Here is a 12,214-nt window from a genome sequence, read left to right as displayed (position 1 = left end):
CAGGCTTTTTAAAATGGGGTCCAAAGGAAAGCCAGAGCTTCGAGACAACCTCCAGCTCTGGTATTACCCTCCACAGCCTGCACTTACATACAATCAGGCTCCAGCTCCAGACAGATTTTTCTGTCATTCACTTTTGCTGTGGATGCCATACAAGCTGTGGAGGGTCAAAGTCCTTTGCCCTAATCCTGCATGTGGACAGCATCAGCTGACAGGTGGAGGTCTGCACAAAAGGGCACGGCAGGTTCTGGACATCGACAGGATGTACAACATGGTTACAGAAACCCTCATCTGTACCAAGTGCAAAGCCTCGCATGTGTCCTGGAGTCAGACTGTCTTGCAGCAGCTGGATCTTGGCCATCGCTCAGAGTTTCGGGTCATTCTCACACAGAAGTGAGTAAATGAACACCTTTATTCCTCGTGCAGTTGTCAACCTATCATCACAGATATATGAAAATACTTTACAAATTATATATATGTATGTTTATATCAGAGGTGTGGACTCGAGTCATGTGACTTGGACTCGAGTCAGACTCGAGTCATGAATTTGATGACTTCAGACTCGACTTGACAAAATATGAAAAGACTTGCAACTCGACTTGGACTTGAACATAAATGACTCAGACTTTCACTTGGACTTGCGCCTATTGACTTGTAAAGACTTGCTACTTTCTATAAAAAGCCCAAAGATAAAAAGTATGTTGACACAGAACGCTCTATCTCTGCGTGTGTGAGACAGAGAGCATGCACGCATACTTTTGACCACTAGCGCTTTGTGGCGCACTTCCGTGTTTTTGCACCAGCGGGAAATTTGAAGATGCCATTTTCATTCTGACTCGGAGAGTGAAATAAACACATCCGCGATCTGCTCCTTTTGTTTTATTCAGCGGATTTACAACATCTGTCAAAGGTAAGAGACTTTACTACTCGCAATGTGTTACTGTGCAAAAGCATTGTTTTACTGTTGTGCATAAGTCAATGAACTTCAGTTTTTTTAAAACCAAATTTACCCTCTCGTGATTTATATCATATAATTATGAATGAACATGGCTGTAATTTATGTTTTTGCACTTGGTCGTTTGTGTCAATGCGCATATTATGTTTTATCTTTGTGTTTTGCCCATCCTCTGACAGTATTTTCTAACTATTTAATTAGTAGTAACATTAATTACATGCCATAATAAATAGATATATATATATAATTTATTTTTAAAGCTCTTAAAACTGTGAAAAAAGTGTTTTGTTATTTTTTGGTGACATTTTGCAATAAGGTTTTTTTAGTTAATCTATATACTAACATGAACTAATAATGAACTATACTTTTAAACTTTTATTAATTAAAGTTTAACATTTACTATTGCATTATTACAATTTAAAGTTATGCTTGTTAACATAAATGTTAATGCACTGTGATTTAACAAGAATTAACCAATAATTTTATTTCCATTAATTAATGAATACTGTAATGAACTGTAACTGTACTGCACTGCATTGTTTGTTCACATTAGTACATACATAAACTTAATTAATTAATACAACCTTATTGTAAAGTGTTACCTTTTTCATGTTTTGGATTGATACTATTCATTTTATTTAGTATTTAAAACCTTAAAGGTATTTTTATTATTGTTGATGTATTGCCTCTTAGCAATATTTTAGTCCTCTATATGGTTTTTAATTTTTTTTTTTATTGTGAGATTGTAATGTAATGCATCTATATTGTTGAATTTCTGTTTGTTTTTCTGTATTTCCCCCTCTATATTTAAGGCTTATCTACTATTTTTAAAGTACTTAAAACCAACCATCTAATAAAAAATATAATTAACAATCACATTTTGTTTCATGAGTGTCTTTGTTCCTGTTTTGTAGGACTCTTATTTTAACAGATTTCATTTGGAAACACTTGACTGATCATTCAATTAAAGTTTTACCTTTATTATTCCATCATTCAATGAGATCATTCAATTGTGAGTTGAATTACTCCATTTGTAATTGTTTTTAAATGAACTAAAAACGAAGACTTGTTTTATTCAGTTTGTTGAGTGTGAACTTCTCTACTTTACATATTAAAAGATATTAAAAACCACTATGAATGTATTTAAACTAATATTTAAATTTATATAACTGTTTCACTGTGGGTATTTCTATTTTAATTTATTTAGCACATTTATTGGCTATTCAAACATGAAAACAAGTTTTAGACACTTTGTGGCTCTAATAAATGGTTAAACATAACAATATCCCAGCAGAAAAATCCAGCTACAACCAGCCTAGGCTGGTAAGCTGGTTTTAGCTGGTCGACCAGGCTGGTTTTAGAGGGGTTTTGGTCATTTCCAGGCTGGTTTCCAGCCATTTCCAGCCTGGTCTTAGCTGGTCAGGCTGGAAACTGACCAGCAAAATCCAGCTAAAACCAGCTTGACCAGCCTGGTTTAAGCTGGACATAGCTGGTTTTAGCTGGTCATCTCCCAGCTTGACCAGCTAAGACCAGGCTGGAAATGGCTGGAAACCAGCCTGGAAATGGCCAAAACCCCTCTAAAACCAGCCAACCAGCCTAGGCTGGTTTAAGCTTTTTTTTCAGTAGGGATTTTTGACAAAATGTTCTAAAATGATTGTTTACAAGTGCCTAAGTAGGATTAGAACCCCGTTCTTTATGAAAAGAAAGAAAAATCTGATTGGCTCTGACATTACTTTCACCAGTGGGCAGGTACTTCAATCTGATTTGCTGGTCTCTCACGCGCATAGTCAGTCTCTCTGCGTTTGCTTGAGTTTTGTCCACACTGGCGCTTCATAATTTTCCTGCTTTTGCTCTCCAGAGATCCTCCTGATAAATTGATTATTCCAGAATGTTGATATGGTTTATATATTGCTTAACTATTTAGTAACAATACACGAAAAACTATGTGGTTAAGGTAAATTCTATAATAAATACTAGTGTTTTTGAGAGTTAGGTATACTGCCTATGTTTAAGCCTAGTATTATTTACAAGTTGTTAATGAATGCTTCAGCATACTGTAGTATTAAGAATAGTGAAGTAATAAAATGAAATACAGAGTGTAGTTTTACTACAGTAAAGTGTGGTGAATTGTAGTATAATATACCCAATACTGTAAAAAAACTACAGCACTGGGTCATTTGTTTATATTACACTTGTGTTACCATAGCAACTATAATATTACCCCAACAGATTAATTAAAGTACTTTACTATAGTACTGTTCAAAACCCTGTCCATGCCAATATACGTGTTCAGGGGCCCTGTGGAACAGCTTTTCCTCAAAATGAAGAGGATGACATGGAAAATGTCCTCCACAATCTCATCAATAATGTGGAAGACAGCAGAGACTAGTTCACTTTATTTTAGTTGCCATGATAAAATGGGATTGATAGTGAGATTTATTTAAAGAGTGAATAGTACAGTAGGCTATAATGCCAAATCAAGTTTTTCCTTATTTTTATCACAGTTACATTTCTGCTTGCGTTAGTTATATTTTTGTTTAAATGTTTTTTATTTGATTAGTATGGTGAACCTTTTGGATGTTTAATAAATGTTTGTAAAACAAAATGCATTCTTTACATCCAACATCTATTCTCTGTGTCTTTAAGTGTTTAAAAACTGGAAATATCTCATCATAAAACATACAGCCAAAATGTTGTGGTTTATTAGATATAAAATTGAATATGTAAGTCTATTTTAGTATTTTGGTTATTGTTAATAAATAGTGCCTTAATATAAATCATATCAAAAAGCACAAAAGGAAGAGGAAACACACGACACAAATTCTGTATATAATCTCTGAGAGCGCGCAGGAAAATGTGTGTGTGAGCAGTGCATATTTAAAAGCGAGAAAATTTGCGCGTGAGGAGCGCATATTTGAGAGCTCGCAAGCAGTTTTGTCCACAGAGGAAATCGGTGCACGAGCATCACACAAGGTAGAGAGCAAAGTTCTTCATTGTTATGTGAAGAAAACAACGTTATTGTTTGTATGAAGTAGCCTACTTCAATTAGAATATGTGCTACCATTTTACATTGCTGCTAGACAGATTTGCATCTCCATCTCTTTAGCACACACGAGATTCAATTGACAAAATACCAATTTCACTCAATTTTACTTTGCAGCATACAGGAGTTGTTGGTCTACTGCTGCCTCATTGAGGTTGTTTATGTAGTTTTAGTTAATCACAAGTTGATCACTGAAGACATAACATAGCACAACTAAACTTACTGAACTAGACAGCAGTAGACCTGCAATTTCTGTGTGATGTGAGGCAAAATGGACTCTTTTTTTGGTGGAACTCGTTCTTGTGCAATAGGCTGTGTAGACGAGACGCAGCACTGTTTAGCACTTTTTCAGAAAATTACATTTGTATCTTTATATATCTAAGCAATGTTCTTTCATTTAAAAAAAAGGTTTGTTTAATAAATACAGATCTTACAGCCATACATAATCTGTTTAAATTTTATTTTTCTGTTAAAAAGACTCGAAAATCAAACTATAGGACTTTGGACTTGACTTGAGACTTGTTGCCTTTGACTTGGGACTTGACTCGGGACTTGCCTGTCTTGACTCGGGACTTGACTCGGGACTTGAGGGCAATGAATTGAGACTTACTTGTGACTTGCCAAACAATGACTTGGTCCCACCTCTGGTATGTATATAATGTAATAGTTCTTCAGTTCATTCAATTTCACTTGCTGTTAGTTTATATTTTTATTTCACATTTTCTTTAAATAGTGTATTTATTTTGCTGACATTTTATTTAACTTTTATATTATTTATGTGTGTGTGTGTGTGTGTGTATAGTGTTTACAGTTTATAACCATAATAATTCAATTTATTCTATTTCACTTGTTGTTTTTTTGCACATTTTACTTTTTAATCATTTATTTTGTTAACATTTTATTTAACTTATTTATTATTTATATGTGTGTGTGTGTATTTATATAGTTTATAACCATAATAGTTCTACAGTTTATTCTATTTCAATTGTTGTTGGTTTCTATTTTATTGCGCAATTTATTTAAATAGTGTATTTATTTTGTTAACATTTTATTTAATGTATTATTTATATATATATATGTGTGTGTACAGAGTGTATAAAGTTTACTACCATAATAGTTCTTCAATTTATACTATTTCACTTGTTGGTTTCTATTTTATTTCACATTTTATAAAAATAATTTATTTTGTTAACATTTTATTTAACTGTTTATTATTTATGTGTATGTCTATAGTTTATACACTTTATAACCATAATAGTTCTTCAATTGCCTTGTTTGATTCTGTTTTTGCGTCAGTCTCATAATCTGAAGGTCGTGAGTTCGAGCCTCACACGGGGCAAGGTGTTACCTTTTTGCACTTGGAAGTGCTTAGATGACTGGGCAGCATTTTTTATTCCCTTCCGTGTGGATCATGCTTCCCTGGGGCTAAAAAGCTACAGCTCCTCTGGAGGCCTGGCAGTGTGAAGTTCCAAGAACATTTCCTGAGTCTGAAGCAATGATGGTAAGATGCTCCCATTCCTATCACGTTGTCGCTTGACGTTCGGCGTGGATCTGTCAAATGTCATGAATTAACGTTGTGCGAGGATTTGACGAAAAGTCCTGCGAATCCCATTGCCTTAAAAATCAACGGCATCCCAGGACATTCCACTACATGTCATTCTAAGACAGTACTTTTGATCCCCTTTTGGTTCACTTGCATTAAAGGCCTCGTCCATTGTTTTGTTCACATGCTTTTCCGAGTTTTTGTGGACAATACCTTGATCGCAAACGCCTTAAAACCTACAGTCTAAAGAGCCCATTAAGGCTGCCAGGGACACTGCTAGGCTGCATAAACTTTGGCGCAAAGAGATTGATGCGGTGCTTTGTCAGTGTTACTGTATCACTCTGACAAGGTGGCAGAGAGTTAAAGACTTTAGCCTGAACGCATAGCCAAAGATTAGGTTTGTCGGAAGTGGCATTCGAACCCACACCTCCAGGGGAAATTGCAACCTTAACGCTGTGCCTTAGACCGCTTGGCCATCCTGACATCCCTACTTATCCCGAGCTGTCTCCTATAATCCACACCGAAGCACCGTGACATGGAAGCTGGTGTTTCACAGTTTGCCCAGGTCCATCAGTCAGCCTCGTTGGCGCAGTTGGCAGCGCGTCAGTCTCATAATCTGAAGGTCGTGAGTTCGAGCCTCACACGGGGCAAGGTGCTACCTTTTGGCACTTGGAAGCGCTTAGATGACTGGGCAGCATTTTTTATTCCCTTCCGTGTGGATCATGCTTCCCCAGGGCAAAAAAAGCTACAGCTCCTCTGGAGGCCTGGCGGTGTGAAGTTCCAAGAACATTTCCTGAGTCTGAAGCAATGATGGTAAGATGCTCCCATTCCTATCACATTGTCGCTAGACGTTCGGCGTGGATCTGTCAAATGTCATGAATTAACGTTGTGCGAGGATTTGACGAAAAGTCCTGCGAATCCCATTGCCTTAAAAATCAACGGCATCCCAGGACATTCTACTACATGGCATTCCAAGACAGTACTTTTGATCCCCTTTTGGTTCACTTGCATTAAAGGCCTCGTCCATTGTTTTGTTTACATGTTTTCCCGAGTTTTTGTGGACAATACCTTGATCGCAAACGCCCTAAAACCTACAGTCTAAAGAGCCCATTAAGGCTGCCAGGGACACTGCTAGGCTGCATAAACTTTGGCGCAAAGAGATTGATGCGGTGCTTTGTCAGTGTTACTGTATCACTCTGACAAGGTGGCAGAGAGTTAAAGACTTTAGCCTGAACGCGTAGCTAAAGATTAGGTTTGTCAGAAGTGGGATTCAAACCCACGCCTCCAGGGGAGACTGCGACCTGAACGCAGTGCCTTAGACTGCTCGGCCATCCTGACATCCCTGCTCAATTTGAGCTGTCTTCTAGCATCCACACCGAAGCACCGTGACATGAAAGCTGGTCTTTCACAGTTTGCCCAGGTCCAATAGTCTGCCTCGTTGGCGCATTAGGCAGCGCGTCAGTCTCATAATCTGAAAGTCGTGAATTCGAGCCTCACACGGGGCAAGGTGCTACTTTTTGGCACTTGGAAGCGCTTAGATGACTGGGCAGCATTTTTTATTCCCTTCCGTGTGGATCATGCTTCCCCGGGGCAAAAAAAGCTACAGCTCCTCTGGAGGCCTGGCGGTGTGAAGTTCCAAGAACATTTCCTGAGTCTGAAGCAATGATGGTAAGATGCTCCCTTTCCTATCACGTTGTCACTTGATGTTCGGCGTGGATCTGTCAAATGTCATAAATTAACGTTGTACGAGGATTTGACGAAAAGTCCTGCGAATCCCATTGCCTTAGATATTAACGGCATCCCAGGACATTCCACTACATGTCATTCTAAGACAGTACTTTTGATCAAGCATCATGACAACTTGTGACATGTCTAGACTTCTGGAACAAACCTAAATTTATTCTTATTCTGCTGTTTCCACTTGTCAGCAGTTCTTCTAAAAAGTATGCAGCACAGTAAAAAAGAGGAAGTTTGTCTGGTCAAGATGTTTTATAATACAATAGAAAAGATTGATTAATCTGTTGTTAGTCTAAACATTTTCCTAATAAAAAACACAAAAGTAATGAAAATAAATTCTTTTTCTCCAACAATTCCCCTTTTCTGCTCCTCTCTGGAGCAGACAAAAACAAAAACAGATAATCAAATCCCCACAAAAAATTCCAATTGTCATTACAACAGGCGTTTTCCTAAATCTTGGTTTTCCCTCTCATTCAAAAAAATCATTAACATCATAGTGCTTATTCATTATGTTAGATAATGCCCAAAACCCCTTTTAACAATTTCAATTTCTTTAACTTTTCTGGATTCAGTTTATAATTTTCACACTCTTGGTTCTCCTCTTCGGTGGTGCAGTCTCTTCCCTCTTGAAGTCACTCCGATATCTTCTTTTAATAAGGATTATACTTGCTATATTCAGGCTTATTACTCCCAACACTCTTATTAACTTCCAATTAATTAAATCCCATAATTAAATTTTTCCATTCTTATATACTTTATCAATAAAGGTAATTTGTTTTCTTCTTCCCCACCAAAATTAGAATAAGAATCACAATAATAAAAATGTAAATAAAATTTTAAAACTCCAACATAAAAAAAACCAAAAATCTGATTAAAAGAAAATTCACACCCATAAAGATATGCTCTAATTAAAAATCCCTCTGTATAATAAGATCAAAGATCAAAACTTGTGAAAACACTTGTGATTGGAATTAGAAATTCACTAATACAAAATTATAATCCCCATGAATAGTTCAAACTGAATTTCAACATTTTAAATTCATTATCGAACCAAAATTACAATTGAGATTTAGGATGAAAACAGCTTCAAAGTAGGATTAAACTAAACAATTATTAAAATGAAAGATTCAGAGCTCAATCGTAACAATGTTATTAAACTAACTCAAACTTGTCAACAAATTATTAAAACCAAAATTCAAACATATTTTTTTCTCTCAATGTCTTAAAATGGCAAAATCAAAAACACAACAATGTGATTAAAATAAAATAAAAATCTTAAGAATCTCTTTAAATAAAAGGTTCAAAAACAACCATAGCTGAAAATAAAAATCTTAAAATGTCTTTAAATGAAATATTTAAAAACAACAATGGCTTAAACTAAAATAATCTTCAAAAATGTGTTCAAATAAATAATCCTAAAATTGTCTTCAAATAAAAGAATCTTAAATTCATAATGATGTGTTTAAAACTAAATAATCGTTAAAATGTCTTAAAATAAAAGATTCAAAAAGCCTCTTGAAATAAAAGATTAAAAAAAACATTGAATGTCTTAGAATAAAAAATTATGAAAAAACATACAAATGTCTTAAAATAAAAGATTTAAAAAGCATTAGAAAGGCATTAAAATAAAAGATAAAAAGCATAAAAATTTCTTAAAATAAAAGATAAAAAAATCATAAAAAATGTCTTCACATAGAAGATAAAAAAATAATGTGTGTATAAAAATAATTTTTTTTTAAAAATCAAAAAACTAATGTGTGTAAAATAAAATTATTTTAAAATGTGATTGTGTTTTATTAAATTTTTCAAAAATTTCTCCAGTCTAATTTGTCCAATTCATTCATTCATTAATTTTTTTTTAAAGCTTAGTCCCTTTATTAATTTGGGGTCCCCACTGTCAGTGAAATGAACCGCCAACTTATCCAACATATGTTTTACACAGCGGATGCCCTTCCAGCTGCAAACCATCTCTGGGAAACATCCATACACACTTAATCCCACACTTTCTGTCAGATTGTGATAAGCTAGTAAATCAGTCTTATTTTCTCTTTCTATTTTAGAATTTAATGTGGTTTTCGGTTCCCCTTTTTGTGTTGGCCTGTATCTAATATACAGTTGGCCTAATGCATTGGTGTTGCAGCGTGTTCAGCTCCCACACCAATACATGCTTACACACTACAATTAGTCAGTTATCCCCTTTTTGTGTTTTATCCCCCTTTCGGCATGGGCCTAGCTCCAGGCCGTTTTACACCCCTATGTTAACTTTCAGGTCAATCCGGCCAGCTTTACACCTTAAGCAACCTGTTTAGAAAAATCTGAAATAAAGTTGTTAATTTGTCATATTTTAATCTCTACATAAGTAATCCACTGCACATCCAAGCTGCACCAAGTCCCCAAAACTGCAGTCCTGTAAACAATTCAAAAGTCATTAATTCCATCGTTTTGTTCCATAACAAACTAATACCCCTCATTATGATTTTTATCCAATTCAGTTTGGTCTGTGCACAGATTTTTGCCAATTATGTTCAAATTTGTATCCATTTTCTCTACCTTTCCCTGTAATTATTAGTCTTACACCATCCCTAAATTCATGCTTTAGGCCCATTACTTGCTGCAATTTCAAATATTCATTATTTCAGTGTTTATCATTATCCAATCTAATTTTTACTCAACATCTATTTGTTTCTAGATCGTCTTTCATTAAACACTTCATCACTGTCTGACTGTCCTCTATGCTTGCTGGCCACTCCTCTAGCCATTCACTATATCTGTCAATCATGACTAGCACATATCTTTTTATTCACCTGTTCTCCCTTAGATCTCTATAATCAATTATAACCTCACTCTCATTCTTCTCTTGCATTTTCTGATATCTCTAAATATAATTAAAGTCTATAATTCATATTAGTCTTATTACCATGTGTTTTACATTCACCAGTTTACAGTTATTTGAAATGGCTTATTTATTTAGTGATCTGACTTTTCCTAATATTGAGGCGTGTCATCTAATCACCTATAATTTTTACTTCCTTTAAATCTATTTCCATGGAAATGTCATAACACCTATTTCATTTTAATCAATTAGGTGTCTACTCTTTTTCTGCAAGTAAAATTTCATCAACATGCTTAATCAACACCACTCTCTCTGATAATTCAAAAATCAATCACTTTACATTTTTTCATCAGTATGACCATATTTCGGCATACACTATTAACCTCAGCTTTAAAATCTATTCTCCTTAATTGCTTCTAAATCATAAACTAAACACAATCTTCTTTTGTTTGTTGCTTTCTTGTAAAATTGTATTAAAATTAAATTAGTCACATCTATGTTTATAACTCAGATAAAATTTAGCTTAAATAAAATGTCTAAAACAGATTCCCTATGACCTTGTCTAGGTGTTTCTATTAATTGCTCAACGACAAACTACCTCTTCACTACGCTGGCTAATTTTACAATCCTCCATTTAAGTATTTCACTAATAATCAATCAGTTTTTGAATTTGACTCTACTTTTGATAATTCATTTTCTCAACTATTTACTTAGTTTGTTCTAATCATTTTTATGATTTTCTTTTGGCTACTAATTAGTTCTACGTCATTTCGGTTCAACTAGTTGCCCATACACTTTTTATATACTTTTATAAGCTAACTAAAAATCACTACATTTTCTTATTCGTTTCTTTCAGCTGTATTTTGACTTCATCATTAAACTTCTTCACATGGTTACATGTGAAAGAAAATCTGTTTTCTTAAACTCTCTTATTCTGTTTCAATTCTTTTATCAGATTAGAACTATTAATTTTTACCCGATGACGTGATTTAAATTTTTCATGTTTCAATTTCTTCTTTACGCATAAAAAAATTTCTGTTACCAACCTTTTCTAGTTTTTAATATCCCATCTTAATTTAGATGATTCAACATAATATTTAGCTTTTAGTAAATCTTTACTTAAATAATCAATTCCATCAAAATTTATAATTCAAATGACTTCTTCAGTTACCAATAGTTGTTTCTTCTTCTTTAGTCACCACCATACATTGTACTTCCTCCTATATCCTGTTCATGCTCTGTATCAGTAAACCTATGAAAATTTGCAAAAATAGTTAAATATCATTTCAACATTATACATTTAGAGATTCATTGTATATTTTCCTCTAAGCCTTTTTCTTAGTTATTATTTTCATAACAAAACCTTAATAAATTCTGTCTCTTTCATATTACCAGTCATCATATGGTCTCAAATGGTTCTTTACAGCACCCTGCCTCTTACTTTACCCACAAGTTCCTTTTTCTGAGTGTCTGATCTCCAGACATATTTAGCAGTTCGCTGTGGTCCGGTTTGGAGGAGCCCACATTTCTGAGGCAGACTACTGATCTTTCACAGTGCCCCTCAATACTCGGATGCTCTAGGCCTTTCAAGCATCACTGCTCCACTCCACAACCATCTCACTCAACACCTGCCTACCTGTACAGGTGCCTAGTCTTCCGCGACAAAATTCCTGGCTTAGGTCGCTCCCGGTGGCCAACGAGAGTCTTACCCGTCTTTGGAATAATGTCTCATGGAGACCAGTTACTGCTCTTCTCCACTGCAACCTCCTTCTCAGTTTTCCTTCAGAACTTGGTATCTCTGATGTTAGGGAAACATGCACTCAAGAACCATGTGAGCCATTGTGACCACATTCTAGAGTTTAACCAATGAGACAGGTTTTATTAAGTTTAAAATCAATTTGACCTCCAATAATAGTTTTAAGTAAAGTTTGGCATCTTCACTCCCATCCACTCAGCACTATGGTCTGCTTAGTCTGCAGGCAAAGCTGTAGGGCACTATGATGGTGGAGACTAAAAAACAAGACACAGTTGGGTTATTATTCATAAAACACAAATTATGACATGGCCTACCATGTAATAAAATTGTTCAACATTATTGCTCTATCT

At 34.9% G+C, this 12,214-nt stretch overlaps 2 non-coding genes across 2 annotated transcripts; one reads left to right on the top strand and one right to left on the bottom strand.

Moving 5' to 3' along the window:
* Positions 1 to 6,115: 6,115 nt before the first annotated feature.
* Positions 6,116 to 6,188, top strand: trnam-cau (transfer RNA methionine (anticodon CAU)). The gene has a single exon. It is a non-coding gene; the product is annotated as a tRNA-Met (tRNA).
* A 605-nt stretch (positions 6,189 to 6,793) lies between these two features.
* On the bottom strand, positions 6,794 to 6,876 carry trnal-cag (transfer RNA leucine (anticodon CAG)). Its single transcript has one exon. It is a non-coding gene; the product is annotated as a tRNA-Leu (tRNA).
* Between the last annotated feature and the right edge of the window lie 5,338 nt (positions 6,877 to 12,214).

Source organism: Danio rerio, chromosome 4 (genome assembly GCF_049306965.1).
Source record: "Danio rerio strain Tuebingen ecotype United States chromosome 4, GRCz12tu, whole genome shotgun sequence".
Taxonomy (NCBI): domain Eukaryota; kingdom Metazoa; phylum Chordata; class Actinopteri; order Cypriniformes; family Danionidae; genus Danio; species Danio rerio.
The sequence above is the reverse complement of the archived record's forward strand: the minus strand, read 5'-3'. Positions and strand labels throughout refer to the sequence as shown.